The sequence below is a fragment of the Eurosta solidaginis genome, chromosome X (assembly GCF_040869045.1).
Source record: "Eurosta solidaginis isolate ZX-2024a chromosome X, ASM4086904v1, whole genome shotgun sequence".
NCBI lineage: Eukaryota > Metazoa > Arthropoda > Insecta > Diptera > Tephritidae > Eurosta > Eurosta solidaginis.
The window spans coordinates 114144909-114164624 of NC_090324.1; the positions used below are offsets into that span (position 1 = coordinate 114144909).

At 37.8% G+C, this 19716-nt stretch overlaps 1 protein-coding gene and 1 pseudogene across 1 annotated transcript in view; one reads left to right on the forward strand and one right to left on the reverse strand.

The window, feature by feature from the left end:
* LOC137234516 (NADH-ubiquinone oxidoreductase chain 5-like) overlaps nucleotides 1–17200 on the forward strand; it is a 38079-nt pseudogene extending 20879 nt beyond the window's left edge.
* dati (datilografo) overlaps nucleotides 1–19716 on the reverse strand; it is a 1513307-nt gene that overhangs the window by 890278 nt on the left and 603313 nt on the right. The window lies entirely within an intron of this gene.

Here is a 19716-nt window from a genome sequence, read left to right on the forward strand (position 1 = left end):
ACGTTCGATGTTATTGCAGATTACATTGAGTTTTTTATGACACAAAGCACCAAATCTTGCATAGAGTTCGCTACCATACAACAGTGTAGGCAATATATATGTTTTTGCCAGCAGTAATCGAACATCAAGTGGAGTGAAATTTTGAGTAGACCAAAGCGATCGGAGCATGCCATATACTTTGCCAATAGTACGAATGATATTGTAACGATTTTTCTTGCAAATCCTCTTATTTGCAATCCTCTGCTAAGTTCGAATCACTAAACTGTTGAATAAATAACTCCAATTTGTAATAATGCAAAATGGCCTTTATTAAAGTACTTCACAATAACAAACTGTGCAACGAATAGCTTGCTTAATAACCACACTGATTGATAGCTCAATGAAACTCTACACTGCTATTGCTCGCTAGATATCGTCTTAATCAAACTGCTTGACAACTCAAATCAAACTGAATTACTTCTTACTCGCTTGCCCCGCTTTTATAGTTTACGCTGCATACTTCTAGGCTCTTCGATTTCCAGAACTTACTAGTTGTTTCGGCTACAAAATCGCCAGCCACAACTACGTGCACAAATTATTGCTCTCTCTTGTGACAACTCAGATAAGATATATGCATGTGTAGACGCAATTATTTATTCGTTTATGTAGATACATAAAGATTGAATTATTGATGTGAATGTTTGTAGTTTACAGTCTCTCGCGCGCACATAGGCATATAAGTAAATGCATCTGTGTGTGACATCTCTCTGGGCTGCCTTATATATGTGTATACTTGATTTAATTATAAACGTAAATACTGCTTGCCATGGCCTTAGCATCGCCTTAGTGATGGGATAATTTAGTGATGCTAATATCCGTGACACTGCCCTCCACCTAAGTCTGATCGTCCCGATCAGACAAATCTCTCGATCTAAACGTTGCTAGCCTTTCCAAATGGACCACCTTCATTTTGGTTCGTGGTTTACCGATGGTTTGTATGCGGTACACTACATCGTTGATCCGTTTTACAACTTTGTATGGGCCTTCCCAATTACACTGCAATTTCGGGGACAAACCTTTTTTACGTTGTGGGTTGTATAACAGCACCAAATCTCCTTCCTGAAAACCTTCTGAATTAATTGCTTTATCATATCTGGCTTTCATCTTGTCACTCATAATCTTTGTTCGTTGCCTTATCAGATCATGTATTTCTCTTAGCTCTTCTTCCAAATCACTAGTGGATTTCCTGACATTTCTCTCCGCATTGGCATCTATCCCAAACTTCAAATCAGCTGGCAGTCTAAGGTCATTGCCAAAAATTACTTTTGCAGGGGTTTGGCCCGTTGTCTCATGCACTGCTGATCGGTAAACCATCAAGAATAATGGTATGCGGGTATCCCATTCTTTATGGTACTTGTCCACTACTTTCCTTAAGTGCTCCTCCAATGTTCTATTGAATCGTTCTACCATACCATCGGATTGAGGATGCAATGCAGTTGTCCGTGTTTTTCGAATGCCCAATGACTTACACATTTCCTGGAACACAGCTGATTCGAAATTCCTGCCTTGGTCAGAATGTAACTCCATTGGTACACCATACCTTGCAACCCAATTGTTTATAAACACTTCTGCTACCGTTTCCGCTTCTTGATTTGGGATTGGGTATACCTCTGGCCATTTGCTGAAATAATCCATAACTACCAGTACATATTTGTTTCCGTCGTTGCTAGTAGGAAATGGACCGGCGACATCCATAGCGATCCTTTCAAATGGCGCACCTGAGTTATATTGCTTCATCTGGCCATGACTTCGTGTTCTGGGCCCTTTCGCCCTGCTGCAAACCTCGCAGTTCGCAATCCACTCAGTGACCGACTGACGGCAACAAACCCAATAGAATCTCTGTTTAATCTTCTCGAGCGTCTTCGTTATTCCAAGATGACCTCCGCTTGGACCATTATGCAGCTCGCTGAGCACATCAGGAATCCTCTTTCTGGGAACAACTATCAGTTTATTCTTGTATTTACCATCCTCACTCTCCCATACTCGATGAAGGCAACCGGATATCAATTCTAAACTGTTCCACTGTGCCCAATATGACTTCGCAATGGGACTCTCTGCTGACATCTCTTCTCTGTTTGGTCTTTCATTTCGTTCGAGCCCTTGCATAACACGTGACAGATCTGCATCTTCTAGCTGGCACTTTCTTAGCTGTTCCTTGTCCCATTCATCTGTACATGTTATAGTCATTAGCCGGACATCTATAATGTCTTCTTTAGCCTCGGCTTTTGAACAGTGCTTGCATTCCAAACTACATGGTCTTCGTGACATTGCATCGGCATTTCCATGGGTACTACCTTTTCGATGCTCAATGGAAAAGTCATAGCTTTGTAGTCGCTCGATCCACCGTGCCAATTGCCCTTCCGGATTACGGAACTGCAGTAGCCATTTTAAAGCTGCGTGATCTGTCCTGACACGGAATCGCTGGCCGTAGAGGTATTTGTGAAAATGTTTAACGCACTCTACCAATGCCAACAGCTCTCTCCGCGTAACGCAGTAGTTCCTCTCTGGTTTTCCAATCGAACGGCTGTAATATGCAACTACCTTCTCCTGTCCATCGACCAGTTGTGATAAAACGCCTCCTATAGCATATCCACTCGCATCTGTATCTAGAATAAATGTTGCTCCTGGAATCGGATATGCTAAATTGGGGCAGTGCACAAATGCTCCTTCAATGTTTGGAAAGCCACCTCTTGCTCCTTCTTCCATTCAAAAGCTTTATTTTTTCTTGTAAGCTCATGGAGGGTATGGGCTACGCTGGAAAAATTTTGTACAAATCGGCGGTAATATGTGCACAGCCCAAGGAAACTTCTTAATTCATGTAGATTCTGTGGTCTTGGCCAATCCTTTACAGCCTATATCTTTTCGTTCGCAGTGCAGATGCCCTCTGTCGTTACCTTGTGACCCAAATAATTTACTTCCTTTTTAAACAGCGCACACTTTTTGGGACTTAACTTCAGACCAGCGCCAGCTATTCTTTGGAAAACTTCCTCCAAGTTCTTAAGATGTTCATCGAAATTCTTGCCCAATACGATGATGTCGTCCAGGTACACCAAGCATGTTGTCCAATGTAGTCCTTTCAATACCTGATCCATGAGTCTCTCGAAAGTAGCTGGTGCATTACATAGTCCAAAGGGCATTACTGTAAGTTGCCAAAGACCATCTCCGACGCTGAAGGCAGTTTTCTCTTTGTCTTCATCCTTTACCTCCACTTGCCAGTAGCCGCTTTTCAAGTCCAGTGTGGAAAACCATTTCGTACCAGAGAGCGAGTCCAGAGTGTCGTCAATTCTTGGCAATGGGTAGCTATCCTTTTTCGTAACGTCATTCAACTTCCGGTAGTCCACGCAAAACCTTATTTTTCCATCCTTCTTCTTTACAAGTACTACCGGTGAGCTCCAGGGACTAGCTGATGGTTCGATGACGCCGCTGTCGCTCATTTCTTGTATAATTTGACTCACAACTTGCCGCTTCGCCAGTGGAACACTACGTGGAGCTTGACGGATCGGCCTCGCATCTCCAGTGTCAATTTGATGTTTCACAACGTTGGTGCGGCCTGGTTTAGAACCATCCTGGTCAAATATGTTCGCGTACTTTAGGAGCAGTTGTTTTGCCTTACTCTGATATGCTTCCTCTAGCCCGCCCCTGCGTCCATGCCGTGATGTCATTTGAAAGATTAGTATTACTAGCTGAAACGTGTTCCTGGAGCTGTTCACAGTTAATAACTACTTCAGCCTCTTGGCATCTTCCCAAAATAGCTCCTTTAGTCAGTTTGAGTGGTGAATTGAACTCATTGGGTACTCTTACCGGAACACGTCCATCTTGTTTTGTCATAGCTAGGGTTTTTCCTACAAGTATGTTCAGTGCTGATTTGTTTGCTGCTTCGACAACCCACAATTTGTTTGTCCCACAATCTCCATCAACCTTTGCCAGATGACTGCTTCGGATTTTGGTGGTATTCGCTGACTCTCTTCCACCAGCACTCGTTTACTGCTGTAGCCTCTCTCGTAGCCGAAATTAAGTGGTACATCCATGTTCTTATATCGCATCGTCTTGCTTTGCATGTCGATCTTGATGCCCTGGTCGATTAAGAAGTCCACTCCAATTATGATTTCATCAACAATCTCTGCCACTATAAAATTGTGTACTACCGTGACGTTCCCAATTGCGACTTCACATGATACTTCTCCTAGAACGTGCTGTCTTCTCCAGTAGCTGTACGCAATCTTGCTCCATGCAATGGTGTTAATCTTCTTGTTGACTAAATCCGCTCGAATGATGGAATGAGATGCACCCGTATCTACAGTCAGTAAAACGTTCCTTTCCATCCACATGTCCTCCGACAGTAAGATTGTTTGACCTTCTTCAATTTGTGAGATAGAGATTATGGGGCATTCAATTGAGGGAGCCAGCTGTCGCCCCTTGCGGCTGACTCGCTTTAGTTTAACGATTGAGTGGACTTGGAGATTTGCTCATCTCCTTCAGCTCTGCGTTTACGGCCACCCACATTGTTGGAGCTATTTGGACCGGTGCTGCAATGTCGTGCAACATGACCTGGTTGCCGCACTTGAAACATTTAATAACTCCGGCATTTCTCTGTTGTGATCCCTTCAGTGCTTCCAAAATTGTGTCTACCCATTCTGGCCTTTCTACTTCTACACGATGAGCCTTATATGCTGGTTTACTTAATAGGGAAGCAGTTTCCTGAGTCAGTGCATGTGATACCGTTTCAGCAAATGTCAGTTTTGGGTTCGCGTATGTAGCTCGCTTCGTTTCCACGTCTCGTATGCCATTTATAAAACTCTGGATTTTTCCCTCTCGGTGTATTCCAAGGGTGCGTCCGCATTTGCGAGATGAGCCAACCTTTCAACATCTGAAGCAAACTCCTGCAATGTCTCATTTGCTTTTTGGTAGCGGTTTTGCAACTCAATTTGGAATATCTGTTTTCTATGCTCGCTTCCATAACGTCGTTCTACAGCAGCCATCAATGCTTCATAATTGTTCCGCTCTCCTTCGGGAATCGTCTGTAGGATTTCCGCTGCTGGCCCCTTCAATGCCACGAACAATGCAGCAACTTTATCTTCGCATTCCAGTTGTTCACTGCTGCGGTCTTCTCAAACTGAAGCTTGAAGACCTGGAAAGGACAGAACCGTCAAAAGATGGAGTTTTTACCTTTGTATTACTCGCTGAAGCAGCCGGCCGATTAAGTTGCAATTCCTGTATACGACCTCTCAATGCATCCACCTCTGCCTCGAATTTTTCTTCAAACTGCATTATTTTTTCGTCCATGCGCGCTTCGAGTTTTGATGATATACGCGCCTCTTGTGCTTCTAGTTGTACTGTTATGCGTGCCTCTTGTTCTTTCAGTTGGGTTGCCATATATGTCTTTTGTTCTTCCAGCTGTGATGACATATTTGTGGATATTTGTGATGATATTTCTGTTATACGTGCCTCTTGTGCTTCCATCTTGGATGTTAAAAGTGTCTCCTGCGATTCTAGTTGTGATGCCATATATGTCTTCTGTTCTTCCATCTTGGATGTTATACGGTTCTCCTGCGATTCTAGTTGTGATGCCATATATGTCTTCTGTTTCTTCCATCTTGGATGTTATACGGTTCTCCTGCGATTCCATATATGTCTGCTGTTCTGCCAGTTGAGATGACACTGTCGATGTTTGAGCAGATATTGCAGCTAAAATCATGTTCAAATCTGTACTGTAACCGTCTGCGGTGTTTCGTTCTTCTCTTCAATTTGTGTTGTCTCCTCGCCATCAAGATGAAAGACATGCTCTTCCACATCAATTCCTTCTGCTTCCATTGCTTCTCGTAGCCGTGCTGAAGTTCGAGTTTAACGCCGCTTGTATTCAATCCACGGCTCTCCAACTCCTTCTTCAGTTGCGGGATCTTCAATTCAGTTAACTTTGCCATGTCCTTGTTGTCCTCTAGAATTTATTCAACAATTCCTCTTCTGACACCAATTGTAACGATTTTTCTTGCAAATCCTCTTATTTGCAATCCTCTGCTAAGTTCGAATCACTAAACTGTTGAATAAATAACTCCAATTTGTAATAATGCAAAATGGCCTTTATTAAAGTACTTCACAATAACAAACTGTGCAACGAATAGCTTGCTGAATAACCACACTGATTGATAGCTCAATGAAACTCTACACTGCTATTGCTCGCTAGATATCGTCTTAATCAAACTGCTTGACAACTCAAATCAAACTGAATTACTTCTTACTCGCTTGCCCCGCTTTTATAGTTTACGCTGCATACTTCTAGGCTCTTCGATTTCCAGAACTTACTAGTTGTTTCGGCTACAAAATCGCCAGCCACAACTACGTGCACAAATTATTGCTCTCTCTTGTGACAACTCAGATAAGATATATGCATGTGTAGACGCAATTATTTATTCGTTTATGTAGATACATAAAGATTGAATTATTGATGTGAATGTTTGTAGTTTACAGTCTCTCGCGCGCACATAGGCATATAAGTAAATGCATCTGTGTGTGACATCTCTCTGGCTGCCTTATATATGTGTATACTTGATTTAATTATAACGTAAATACTGCTTGGCATGGCCTTAGCATCGCCCTTAGTGATGGGATAATTTAGTGATGCTAATATCCGTGACAATATGATCACTCTAAGTCAAAGTTCTGTTGAATATTACCCCAAGATTTTTAGCAGAGGAGACAGAGGGTATACCAGAATTATTCAGTAGTATATGGTCGTACTCGTTGAGATGAAAATATTTTCTGTGGATGACCACGCACTTTGATTTGCCAGGGCTAATAGCCAACTCGTTTTTATTGGCCCATTCACTTACAAGTTCCAAGTCATAGTTAAGCTCATGTATGCAAGAGTTTAGCGTCGATTTAGGGGCAGCTTATATACAGTTGGACGTCGTCTGCGTAGATGTGAATATTACTATACTTGACTATTTTGGGCAGATCGTTAATGTATAATACAAAAAGTAAAGGACCGAGAATCGACCACTGTGGGACACACCCCTGGTTACAGGAAGATAATTACAAAACTCGGCCTTCTGAGCGAACAGCTTGCGATCGGTCCAAAAGGTAAGAGCTAATAAGATTTAGGGCTGGCGACTCGAAACCAAAAATACTCTTCAATTTGATACACAGCAATTTGTGGTTCACAAGGTCAAAAGCCTTGGAATGATCAAGAAGAGTGAGCGGGTTACAAAGTTTTTATCAATACTCAACCGTATGTCATCGGATACTGTTAATAGAGCAGTGGTACAGCTCTTTCTCGGTCTAAAACCTGATTGCTGATAACATATAATTGACTTTTCATAGACATAGCTATCTATCTGACCATACATAATACGTTCGAAAACTTTAGAGAGAAACGGCAGTATAGATATAGGTCTATATTCTCCATTGGATTTCATGACAGGTATTACTTTAGTCACTTTCCAGCATTTTGGAAAGTTGCCAGACGCTAGGATAATATTGATAGCGTAAGTTATATAGAGTAGATTTTCAGGCAGAAGGCATTTGACGAACTTTGGATGAATGCCATCAAACCCAAAAGCGTTATATTTAATGGATAGTACACACTTGATAACGTCGCACTCATCAATGCACACGAAACCGAATCGTTAGATTGACTCGTTAGCTCCCACACTATATTTATCGTAGGATATATCGCTGTCGGTGACAGATGTGTTCACGAATTTATTGTTTAAGTAATTTATGTCCACTTCTTCCGGAATTTTTGTTTTTTTTTGGCTGCCAATGCTTATTTCATGAATTCGCTTCCAGGTTTGTTTGGAGTCTATTGCCATCCCGAACTTGTTTTCATAATACCTACATTTTTGGGTCTTGATTTCCTTGTTTACCTCATATTTTAGGGCTTTATATTCCACATATAAATTTTCTCTTCTTGTTCGTTTCCAGTTATTGTATACACAGTTTCTATTCGAGATCAGTGTCTTGATATGGTTATTGAACCAGGAGCGCTTACTATTCCGTACAAACTTTGTCACAAGTGGAACAAAGTTATCAAAAAGACTGAGAATATTACACTGAATGTAATCAATTTGCTCATTTGATGACGGCATACTGCGGATAGATGCCCAGTGAATTCTATCGACACATTCTTCAAGCTTGGCCTAATCAATATGAGCGAACACGCGGTACGAATATTTGTTTGGTTTGCAAATGAAGATAAAATCATAGACCAGAAATATTAAGTCATGGTTAGAGAAGGCTGCAGCTGCCTGTTGATCATAAAGTCACTTCTTAGAAATGTCACTAACGAAGAAAACATCCAATAACGAACTGTTTGCCCGTGTAAAATGAGTAGGTATGGAACAATTAACAGAAAATAAGCCCAGGTTGTTCGTACATTGCCTGAAACTGCAAGCTGTAAGTGTTTGAGTAAGGAGATATTTCTTCAAGGATGCCAATCAACTGTTCAAACTTAATATTTTTGTTTGGCCTATAAATGCACCCTAATAGAACTCTTTCCGCTTTGGATATGATTTCAATTGATAATGATTTCAATGAATAAGTACTCGACAGGGCTCACTTCAGGTGATTTGGACGTAATTTTTATACTCAGTTGAGCAGAGCTCACAGAGTATATTAACTTTGATTGGATAACGGTTGGTTGTACAGGTATAAAGGAATCGAGATAGATATAGACTTCCATATATCAAAATGATCAGTATCGAAAAAAAATTTGATTGAGCCATGTCCGTCCGTCCGTCCGTCCGACCGTTAACACGATAACTTGAGTAAATCTTAAGGTATCTTGACGAAATTTGGAATGTAGGTTCCTGGGAACTCATCTCAGATCGCTATTTAAAATGAACGATATCGGACTATAACCACGCCACTTTTTCGATATCGAAAATTTCGAAAAATCGAAAAAGTGCGATAATTCATTACCAAAGACGGATAAAGCGATGAAAATCGGTAAGTGGGTTGAACTCATGACGCAGAATAGAAAATAAGTAAAATTTTTGACAATGGGCGTGGCACCGCCCACTTTTAAAAGAAGGTAATTTAGAAGTTTTTCAAGCTGTAATTTGGCAGTCGTTGAAGATATCATGATAAAATTTGGCAGGAACGTTACTTGTATTACTATATTTATGTTTAATAAAAATTAGCAAAATCGGAGAACGACCACGCCCACTTTAAAAAAAAAATTTATTAAAGTGAAATTTTTACAAAAAATTTAATATCTTTACAGTATATAAGTAAATTATGCCAACATTTAACTCCAGTAATGATATGGTGCAGCAAAATATAAAAAAAAAGAAGAAAATTTCAAAATGGGCGTGGCTCCGCCCTTTTTCATTTGATTTGTCTAGGATACATTTAATGCCATAAGACGAACAAATATTTACCAATCCTTGTGAAATTTGGTAGGCGCTTAGATTCTAGGACGATAACTGCTTTCTGTGAAAAAGGGCGAAATCGGTTAAAGCCACGCCCAGTTTTTATACACAGTAGATCGTCTGTACTTCCGCTCGGCCGTTAACACCAGAACTTGAGCAAAAATCAATATATCTTTACTAAAGTCAGTTCACATAATTATCTGAACACGCTTTGTATTGGTATAAAAAATGGCCCAAATCCGACTATGACCACGCCCAATTTTTCGATTTCGAAAATTACGAAAAATGAAAAAATGCCATAATTCTATACCAAATACGAAAAAAGGGATGAAACATGGTAATTGCATTGGTTTATTGACGCAAAATATAACTTTAGAAAAAAACTTTGTAAAATGGGTGTGATACCTACCATATTAAGTAGAAGAAAATGAAAAAGTTCTGCAGGGCGAAATCGAAAGCCCCTGGAATCATGGCAGGAATACTGTTCGTGGTATTACATATATAAATAAATTATCGGTACCCGACAGATGATGTTCTGGGTCACCCTGGTCCACATTTTGGTCGAAATCTCGAAAACGCCTTCACATATACAACTACCACAACTCCCTTTTAAAATTCTTATTAATACCTTTGATTTGACACCCATATTGTACAAACATATTACAGAGTCACCCATGGTCCACCTTTATGGCGAAATATCGAAAAGGCGTCCACCTATAGAACTAAGGCCCACTCCCTTTTAAAATACTCATTATAACCTTTCGTTTGATACTCATAATGTACAAACGCATTCTAGAGTCAACCATGGTCCACCTTTATAACGATATCCCGAAAAGGCGTCCACCTATAGAACTAAGGCCCACTCCCTTTTAAAATACTCATTAACACCTTTTATTTGATACCCATATCGTAAACGAATTCTAAAGTCACCCCTGGTCCACCTTTATGGCGATATCTCGAAAAGGCGTCCACCTATAGAACTAAGGCGCACTCCCTTTTAAAATACTCATTAACACCTTTCATTTGATACCCATATCGTACAAACAAATTCTAGAGTCACCCCTGGTCCACCTTTATATTGATATTTCGAAAACGCGTCCACCCATAGAACTAAGGCCCACTCCCTTTTAAAATACTCATTAACACCTTTCGTTTGATACCCATATTATATAAACGCATTCTGGAGTCATCCCTGGTCCACCTTTATGGCGATAACTCGAAACGCCGTCCGCCTATAGAACTAAGGCCAACTCCCTTTTAAAATACTCATTAACACCTTTCATTTGATACCCATATCGTACAAACAAATTCTAGAGTACCCCTGGTCCACCTTTATGGCGATATCTCGAAAAGGCGTCCACCTATAGAACTGAGGCCAACGCCCTTTTAAAAAACTCATTAACACCTTTCTTTTGATACCCATATCGTACAAATAACACATTCCAGGGTTACCCTAGGTTCATTTTCCTACATGGTGATTTTCCCTTATTTTATCTTCATAGCTCTGAACTGAGTATGTAATGTTCGGTTACACCCGAACTTAGCCTTCCTTACTTGTTACGAGATACCTTGTTTAATAAATACAGCAACCCCGCCACCACGCTCGATTCTATCTGCTTGGACTAGTTCATAACCATGAACTCGTATCGTGTCCTCATCAATTTTTTTAGGCAAGCTTTGCGCATTAATGTGACATATTTTCAGTCCCTGCTTTTGTTTACATAGTACTCGAATCATGTTAAATGTGTTGCCATTGGACCAACAACAATTATCTAAAGCCAAAAGGGTGAAAAAACGTAAGAGCGTGGATCATTGCATTGAAAAAAGCGAAGAAAAAGAAAAGAAAGAAGAAAAAGATCGCAGGTGCTAATCTTCTTCTATATATATAAAAATAAGTGCACATTTTAGGTGTTACTTTATAACTTGAGACCGGCTCCACCAAATTCAACCAAATTTCTACGTTACATTTGGGCTATCATGTAGATGGTTTCTGTAAAGTTTGAGTGAATTTGGTTGAGCGGTTCATGAGATATATCACAGCAAGCTACGGCTACGTTTCATACCAATAGATGGTGCTTATTTGGATATTTGCGTTATTTCATGAAATGGATAGGTGGTGCTTATTTCCATTTTGTATTATTCAATGGAATTGACGTTTCTGGAATTATAATTTGACGTTCTGCATTTCTCAAGTGAAAACCAAATGAAAACAAGTAAGGACGGGAATGTCTTCGGCTGTGCCGAAGACTTCATATCTTTCATGAAAGAGGCTGAACAATAATGTTATCCCGTTCATAATCTCCAAATAATCGGATGTATAAGATAAGAAATATATAGTGAACACATGTACATATCTAAACGATTTTTAAGATAAATATAAAATAAAAAATGGCAAAAAACCCCCTTATCTGAACGATCGGGTGTATGGGATATATATTATATATAGCTCCGATCGAAATGATTTTTCAGGAAATCTTCTATGACATATTATAATAAATATCACCAAGTTTAACGTTTTTATATTGGAAATTAAGGGAGAAATTGCCAAAAATCTTTCTATCTGAACGATCGGTTGTATGGGATATATACTATATATAGCTCCGATCAAAGTGATTTTTTCAGAAAATCTTCTATGATATATTAAAACATATATCACCGAGTTTCATGTTTATACTTTCTAAATTAAGGGGGAAATGGCCAAAAATCTTTCTATCTGAACGATCGATTGTATGGGATATATACTATATATAGCTCCGATCAAAGTGATTTTTTCAGAAAATCTTCTATGATGTATTAGCATATATATCACCGAGTTTCACGTTTATACTTTCTAAATTGCGGCAGGAATGACCAAAATCGTCTTATCTGAACGATCGGTTGTATGGGAGATATATGTTATAGTGGTCCGATCCTACCGGCTCCGACTAATGTCTAATATAATACAAAAATACATTATTGTGCCAAATTTCATTGAGATATCTCAAAATTTTAGGGACTAGTTTACGTTCAAACAGACAGACGGACGGACAGACGGACGGAGAGACGGACATGGCTATATCAACTCAGTTCGTCGCCCTGATCAATTCGGTATACTTAATGGTGAGTCTATCTTCTATATTTCTCAATGTTATAAACATCGGACCAAAGTTAATATACCATTTCATGTTCATGAAAGGTATAAAAAGAAGTAATATCTTTTGTTTTGGTTTTATTTTTTTTTTTTTTAAAAACTGTGCAAAAAAAATAAATGCAATGGATTTAAGTAAATTTGGCATATGCTGTGCTTCAATTTGGTGAGTAATGTCCCACTAAATTTATTAAGTGTGATTTTGTTGTGTCAAAGAAACAACTTCTTTGCTTTTCATCAGAAGCAACCATGAATACAGTTGAAATAATCTTGGAAATTGCTGACCGACTGCATTCTGATGAAGATGTCATACATTTCGCAAATTTCAACTGGTTCTTTTCAAATGGTCGCTTCCTTACTGAAAATTTACAATATCTCTTCATTACACAACTATGCCAACAAACAACGGTTCGGCGCAACGTGTTCAACCATCTTTCACGACGAGAAATCACTCATTGGGAAAACGAATATACAGAATCGTTGACTGTTGCCATACAACATGCAAATTTACGACTGCCAAACCTGATAGCCATAAGATTTACATATACAATGTTCCTTCGAAATACGGATCAAGTCAACAGCAGAAACATTCGCCCACCTGTTTTCGAATCAATATCGCTACAACTATTTGGCAACCTAACTCATGGATCCCTCGAGTTCAACGAATATATTCACCAGCGTCCCGAAAATTGTTGTTCCTACACACTTACTAACTTTTTTACTCTGATGCCTTAAGAATAAAAAAAAAAGTAATGAAGAAATGTATTTACGATGTGTTGTACTGATTCATCTTCATCTGATCAAGTTTCTTAGACCAGAGTATGAACAATGAACATGGCTGCCATTTTGGCAATAAGGATTTTTCAGATACAATGGAAAGAGATACACCACAACACAACATATCTGTCACATCGTACTTTCGGTGTATATTGACATTAGGTCTTTTTGTTATGAAGTATGGAGAATCAACACGTGTGTTCAATATTTATGTAGTTTTCGATTCATAATTGAGTATTTCTTCATTTTCCATTGAATTCGCATCAATATTTATAATACATTGGGAATTCCTTCTGTGAGTATGTCGTATCGTTGAACAAAAACATAGTAGAAAATTGTGGCAATGATGTATCATGTTTTTCTCTTCAAATTTATTTTTTCAAATGTTCTTTCTTCGTTCATTTTACAGAATACATTTAGTGATTTCAACTCTATCTAATCGTGCGTACATGTTTTATTGTGTTTTTCATCAAATTTTTTGCACGGTTTGTATTTTCGTTTTGTCTTTTGGACATATACGTGCGGGTGTATTTCGCCCGAGTTAACGACGTTATATATATTTACTACATATATGTACATATGTATGCATACACTCACTGCATACCTAAATACACACACATATAAAACATACATACCATGAACACTAGATAGATACGTATAAATAATAATTGTTTACAAACAAAAATAACCACAAACAACGATATGCCCTTTAGCCTTGTATGATAGTATAATAACAAAGAGATTACGATAGAATACATAAACAAGCATATTCTCTGATAAGTAACAAAGCATTATACCCAACATGTAAACATGTTTTCAATAACAACCTTATCACCATACAAACAATAGTTAGAAATAGTATAAATAGACGTAAGTAAAAAATGTAAGGCAGTTCTGTAAATAAAGGAATTCAAAAAGGAGCTCCGCTCAGAAAAAATACATTTTTATTAATTCCTCTACGCGGAAACCTTAACAGGGGGCTCACCCGATTAAGCCATGTCTATTTTTTAATAAAAAAATAGAAAAAATCCCACAGAGAATAAGATTCTCAACACTAAACATTTGGAAAAAGTGTATAAATAATTAATGTATTAAAAAGGGTTATTCCCTCACCACTAATATTTGAAAAAAGTGGATAAATAATTAATAAATTAAAAATAATTAACAAAGCAAAATACGAACACACTAGATAAAGCCTAACCTACACCGATGAGCAAAATTTTTAAGTGCGTAGTGTGTTTAAATTCAATCATACAGTGAAACAGTTTAAGTACGATTACAAGCTGGACAAGCTACTAAAGCTTAGAAGGAAAAAAAAAAAACAAAAAATCTACGACGACTACAGAAATTTAAAAAAATCAACCACTATGGAGCAACAAATAGCCCAACTAATGGCCCAGGTTACCAGTTTAACTAACACGGTCCGGCAACAAGAAGCGAATTTCACGGGGCAAATAGCCATGCTAGAGCAACGAAACGCTCCACAAGAAATAGTATTACATGAAGAGGTTAAACTAAACATTACCGATCCCAAGGATATCGACCTGGAATTGTACAAATCTCTACCGAAGTTCGACGGGGATAAAGAACAATATAGGTCATGGAGATCCCAAGTCTGGACATCCATGGAAGCTATAAAGAACTTCCAAAACAATCCGAAATATTACAGCGCCCTGGGAATAGTATGGACAAAAATCACAGGACTAGCTGCTAATATTCTTACCAACCACAACACCAAGTTGAATTTTTATTCAATCGTGCATAGATTGGATTACACATATGCCGACCAACGCCCACTATATGTCCTTATCAATGAAATGAGACGAATCCCACAAGGCAGGAAAACCCTTACAGAATTTCATAGTGATATTTCTGAAGCGCTTAATTTAGCCTTGTCAAAAACTGAGATGTCGAGTGAGGATAACAGCGAAAGCATGAAATCATACGCTAACGAGCAGGCAGTGAGAACGTTTATTTTTGGGTTAAACCTAAAATATACAACCGATACATTGTACAGTCATAACTCAAAGAATTTGGAATCAGCATATGCGACAGGTTGCACCATTTACCACGATAACATGCACGAGTAATTTGAGAAACAGCCCAGACTCCAAAATCAAAGCAGACATTTTTCGAATGAAAATCGATACACGTACTCAAAACCACACAGAGAAGAGAGACAGTATAAACCGAACGTAAGGATTCAAAGGAGTAACTACCAAGGAAGAAATGTTTTTCACCAACAACAACAGCACCCACAACAGCAGCAACAACAACAACCCAAACCTATTCCAATGGATGTGGATCCCTCAAGACAATTTGTGCAGACAACTAGAAATAATAATACCGTAAGTCGAAACCATTTTGTATATAAAAGAGATAGGGCACCTACTTACAATAACGCGATTACTCCACACGATAGGAAGATCCAGAAAAGAAATAAATTAGATAAAGAAGACCTCGAGTCGGTAGATTTGTCAAATTACGAAGAACAATTTGAAACAGGCAGTACTTTTTTAGGCGAGTAAACGGTCTGCCTTGCTTACAAACAAAATGCGGCTTAACCGCCATGCCCGTCAATTTGTAAATCGACACTGGCTCCACTAGCAATTACATAAGTATAAATTGTAATATAGGAAAACCTATTAAATATTCTATATTTCTCAATGTTATAAACATCGGGCCAAAGTTAATATACCATTTCATGTTCATGAAAGGTATAAAAAGAAGTAATATCTTTTGTTTTGGTTTTATTTTTTTTTTTATAAAAACTGTGCAAAAAGAATAAATGGACTAGATTTAAGTAAATTTGGTATATGCTGTGCTTCAATTTGGTGAGTAATGTCCCACTAAATTTATTAAGTGTGATTTTGTTGTCTCAAAGAAACAACTTCTTTGCTTTTCATCAGAAGCAACCATGAATACAGTTGAAATAATCTTGGAAATTGCTGACCGACTGCATTCTGATGAAGATGTCATACATTTCGCAAATTTCAACTGGTTCTTTTCAAATGGTCGCTTCCTTACTGAAAATTTACAATATCTCTTCATTACACAACTATGCCAACAAACAACGGTTCGGCGCAACGTGTTCAACCATCTTTCACGACGAGAAATCACTCATTGGGAAAACGAATATACAGAATCGTTGACTGTTGCCATACAACTTGCAAATTTACGACTGCCAAATCTGATAGCCATAAGATTTACATATACAATGTTCCTTCGAAATACGGATCAAGTCAACAGCAGAAACATTCGCCCACCTGTTTTCGAATCAATATCGCTACAACTATTTGGCAACCTAACTCATGGATCCCTCGAGTTCAACGAATATATTCACCAGCGTCCCGAAAATTGTTGTTCCTACACACTTACTAACTTTTTTACTCTGATGCCTTAAGAATAAAAAATTAAAAAAAAAAGTAATAAGAAATGTATTTATGATGTGTTGTACTGATTCATCTTCATCTGATCAAGTTTCTTAGACAAGAGTATGAACAATGAACATGGCTGCCATTTTGGCAATAAGGATTTTTCAGATACAATGGAAAGAGATACACCACAACAACATATCTGTCACATCGTACTTTCGGTGTATATTGACATTAGGTCTTTTTGTTATGAAGTATGGAGAATCAACACGTGTGTTCAATATTTATATAGTTTTCGATTCATAATTGAGTATTTCTTCATTTTCCATTGAATTCGTATCAATATTTATAATACATTGGGAATTCCTTTTGTGAGTATGTCGTATCGTTGAACAAAAACATAGTAGAAAATTGTGGCAATGATGTATCATGTTTTTCTCTTCAAATTTATTTTTTCAAATGTTCTTTCTTCGTTCATTTTACAGAATACATTTAGTGATTTCAACTCTATCTAATCGTGCGTACATGTTTTATTGTGTTTTTCATCAAATTTTTTGCACGGTTTGTATTTTCGTTTTGTCTTTTGGACATAAACGTGCGGGTGTATTTCGCCCGAGTTAACGACGTTATATATATTTACTACATATATGTACATATGTATGCATACACTCACTGCATACCTAAATACACACACATATACAACATACATACCATGAACACTAGATAGATACGTATAAATAATAATTGTTTACAAACAAAAATAACCACAAACAACGATATGCCCTTTAACCTTGTATGATAGTATAATAACAAAGAGATTACGATAGAATACATAAACAAGCATATTCTCTGATAAGTAACAAAGCATTATACCCAACATGTAAACATGTTTTCAATAACAACCTTATCACCATACAAACAATAGTTAGAAATAGTATAAATAGACGTAAGTAAAAAATGTAAGGCAGTTCTGTAAATAAAGGAATTCAAAAAGGAGCTCCGCTCAGAAAAAATATATTTTTATTAATTCCTCGACGCGGAAACCTTAACAGGGGGCTCACCCGATTAAGCCATGTCTATTTTTTAATAAAAAAATAGAAAAAATCCCACAGAGAATACGATTCTCAACACCAAACATTTGGAAAAAGTGTATAAATAATTAATGTATTAAAAAAGGGTAATTCCCTCACCACTAGTATTTGAAAAAAGTGGATAAATAATTTATAAATTAAAAATAATTAACAAAGCAAAATACGAATAAACTAGATAAAGCCTAGCCTACACCGATGAGCAAAATTTTTAAGTGCGTAGTGTGTTTAAATTCAATCATACAGTGAAACAGTTTAAGTACGATTACAAGCTGGACAAGCTACTAAAGCTTAGAAGGAAAAAAAACAAAAAATCTACGACGACTACAGAAATTTAAAAAAATCAACCACTATGGGGCAACAAATAGCCCAACTAATGGGCCAGGTTACCAGTTTAACTAACACGGTCCGGCAACAAGAAGCGAATTTCACGGGGCAAATAGCCATGCTAGAGCAACGAAACGCTCCACAAGAAATAGTATTACATGAAGAGGTTAAACTAAACATTACCGATCCCAAGGATATCGACCTGAAATTGTACAAATCTCTACCGAAGTTCGACGGGGATAAAGAACAATATAGGTCATGGAGATCCCAAGTCTGGACATTCATGGAAGCTATAAAGGACTTCCAAAACAATCCGAAATATTACAGCGCCCTGGGAATAGTACGGACAAAAATCACAGGACTAGCTGCTAATATTCTTACAAACCACAACACCAAGTTGAATTTTTATTCAATCGTGCATAGATTGGATTACACATATGCCGACCAACGCCCACTATATGTCCTTATCAATGAAATGAGTCGAATCACACAAGGCAGGAAAACTCTTGCAGAATTTCATAGTGATATTTCTAAAGCGCTTAATTTAGCCTTGTCAAAAATTGAGATGTCGAGTGAGGATAGCAGCGAAAGCATGAAATCATATGCTAACGGGCAGGCAGTGAGAACGTTTATTTTTGGGTTAAACCTAAAATATACAACCGATACATTGTACAGTCATAACTCAAAGAATTTGGAATCAGCATATGCGACAGCTTGCACCATTTACCACGATAACATGCACGAGGAATTTGAGAAACAGCCCAGACTCCAAAATCAAAGCAGACATTTTTCGAATGAAAATCGATACACGCACTCAAAACCACACAGAGAAGAGAGACAGTATAAACCGAACGTAAGGATTGAAAGGAGTAACTATCAAGGAAGAAATGTTTTTCACCAACAACAACAGCCCCCACAACACCAGCAACAACAACAACCCAAACCTATTCCAATGGATGTGGATCCCTCAAGACAATATGTGCAGACAACTAGAAATAATAATACCGTAAGTCGAAACCATTTTGTATATAAAAGAGATAGGGCACCTACTTACAATAACGCGATTACTCCACAAGATAAGAAGATCCAGAAAATAAATAAATTAGATAAAGAAGACCTCGAGTCGGTAAATTTGTCAAATTACGAAGAACAATTTGAAACAGGCAGTACTTTTTTAGGCGAGTAAACGGTCTGCCTTGCTTACAAACAAAATGCGGCCTAACCGGCATGCCCGTCAATTTGTAAATCGACACTGGCTACACTAGCAATTACATAAGTATAAATTGTAATATAGGAAAACCTATTAAATTAAATTTAAGAATTCATGAGCTTAACACCGGCTTATAATAATTAAATTTCAATTATTATGTTTTCTAAGAGAAACTGAAAAGAAAGAAACATTTACTGGCATATTGCGATGGCATTCACGGTACGAATCCCGGCGAATCTTTTGATAACATTACAAAATTGCCTGATGATGATTACGTTGGCGGTTTTCGAAATGGGTCCATCGCAATATGCCAGTAAATGTTTTTTTCTTTTCAGATTCTCTTAGAAAACATAACAATTGAAATTCAATTATTATAAGCCGGTGTTAAGCTCATGAGTTCTTAAAT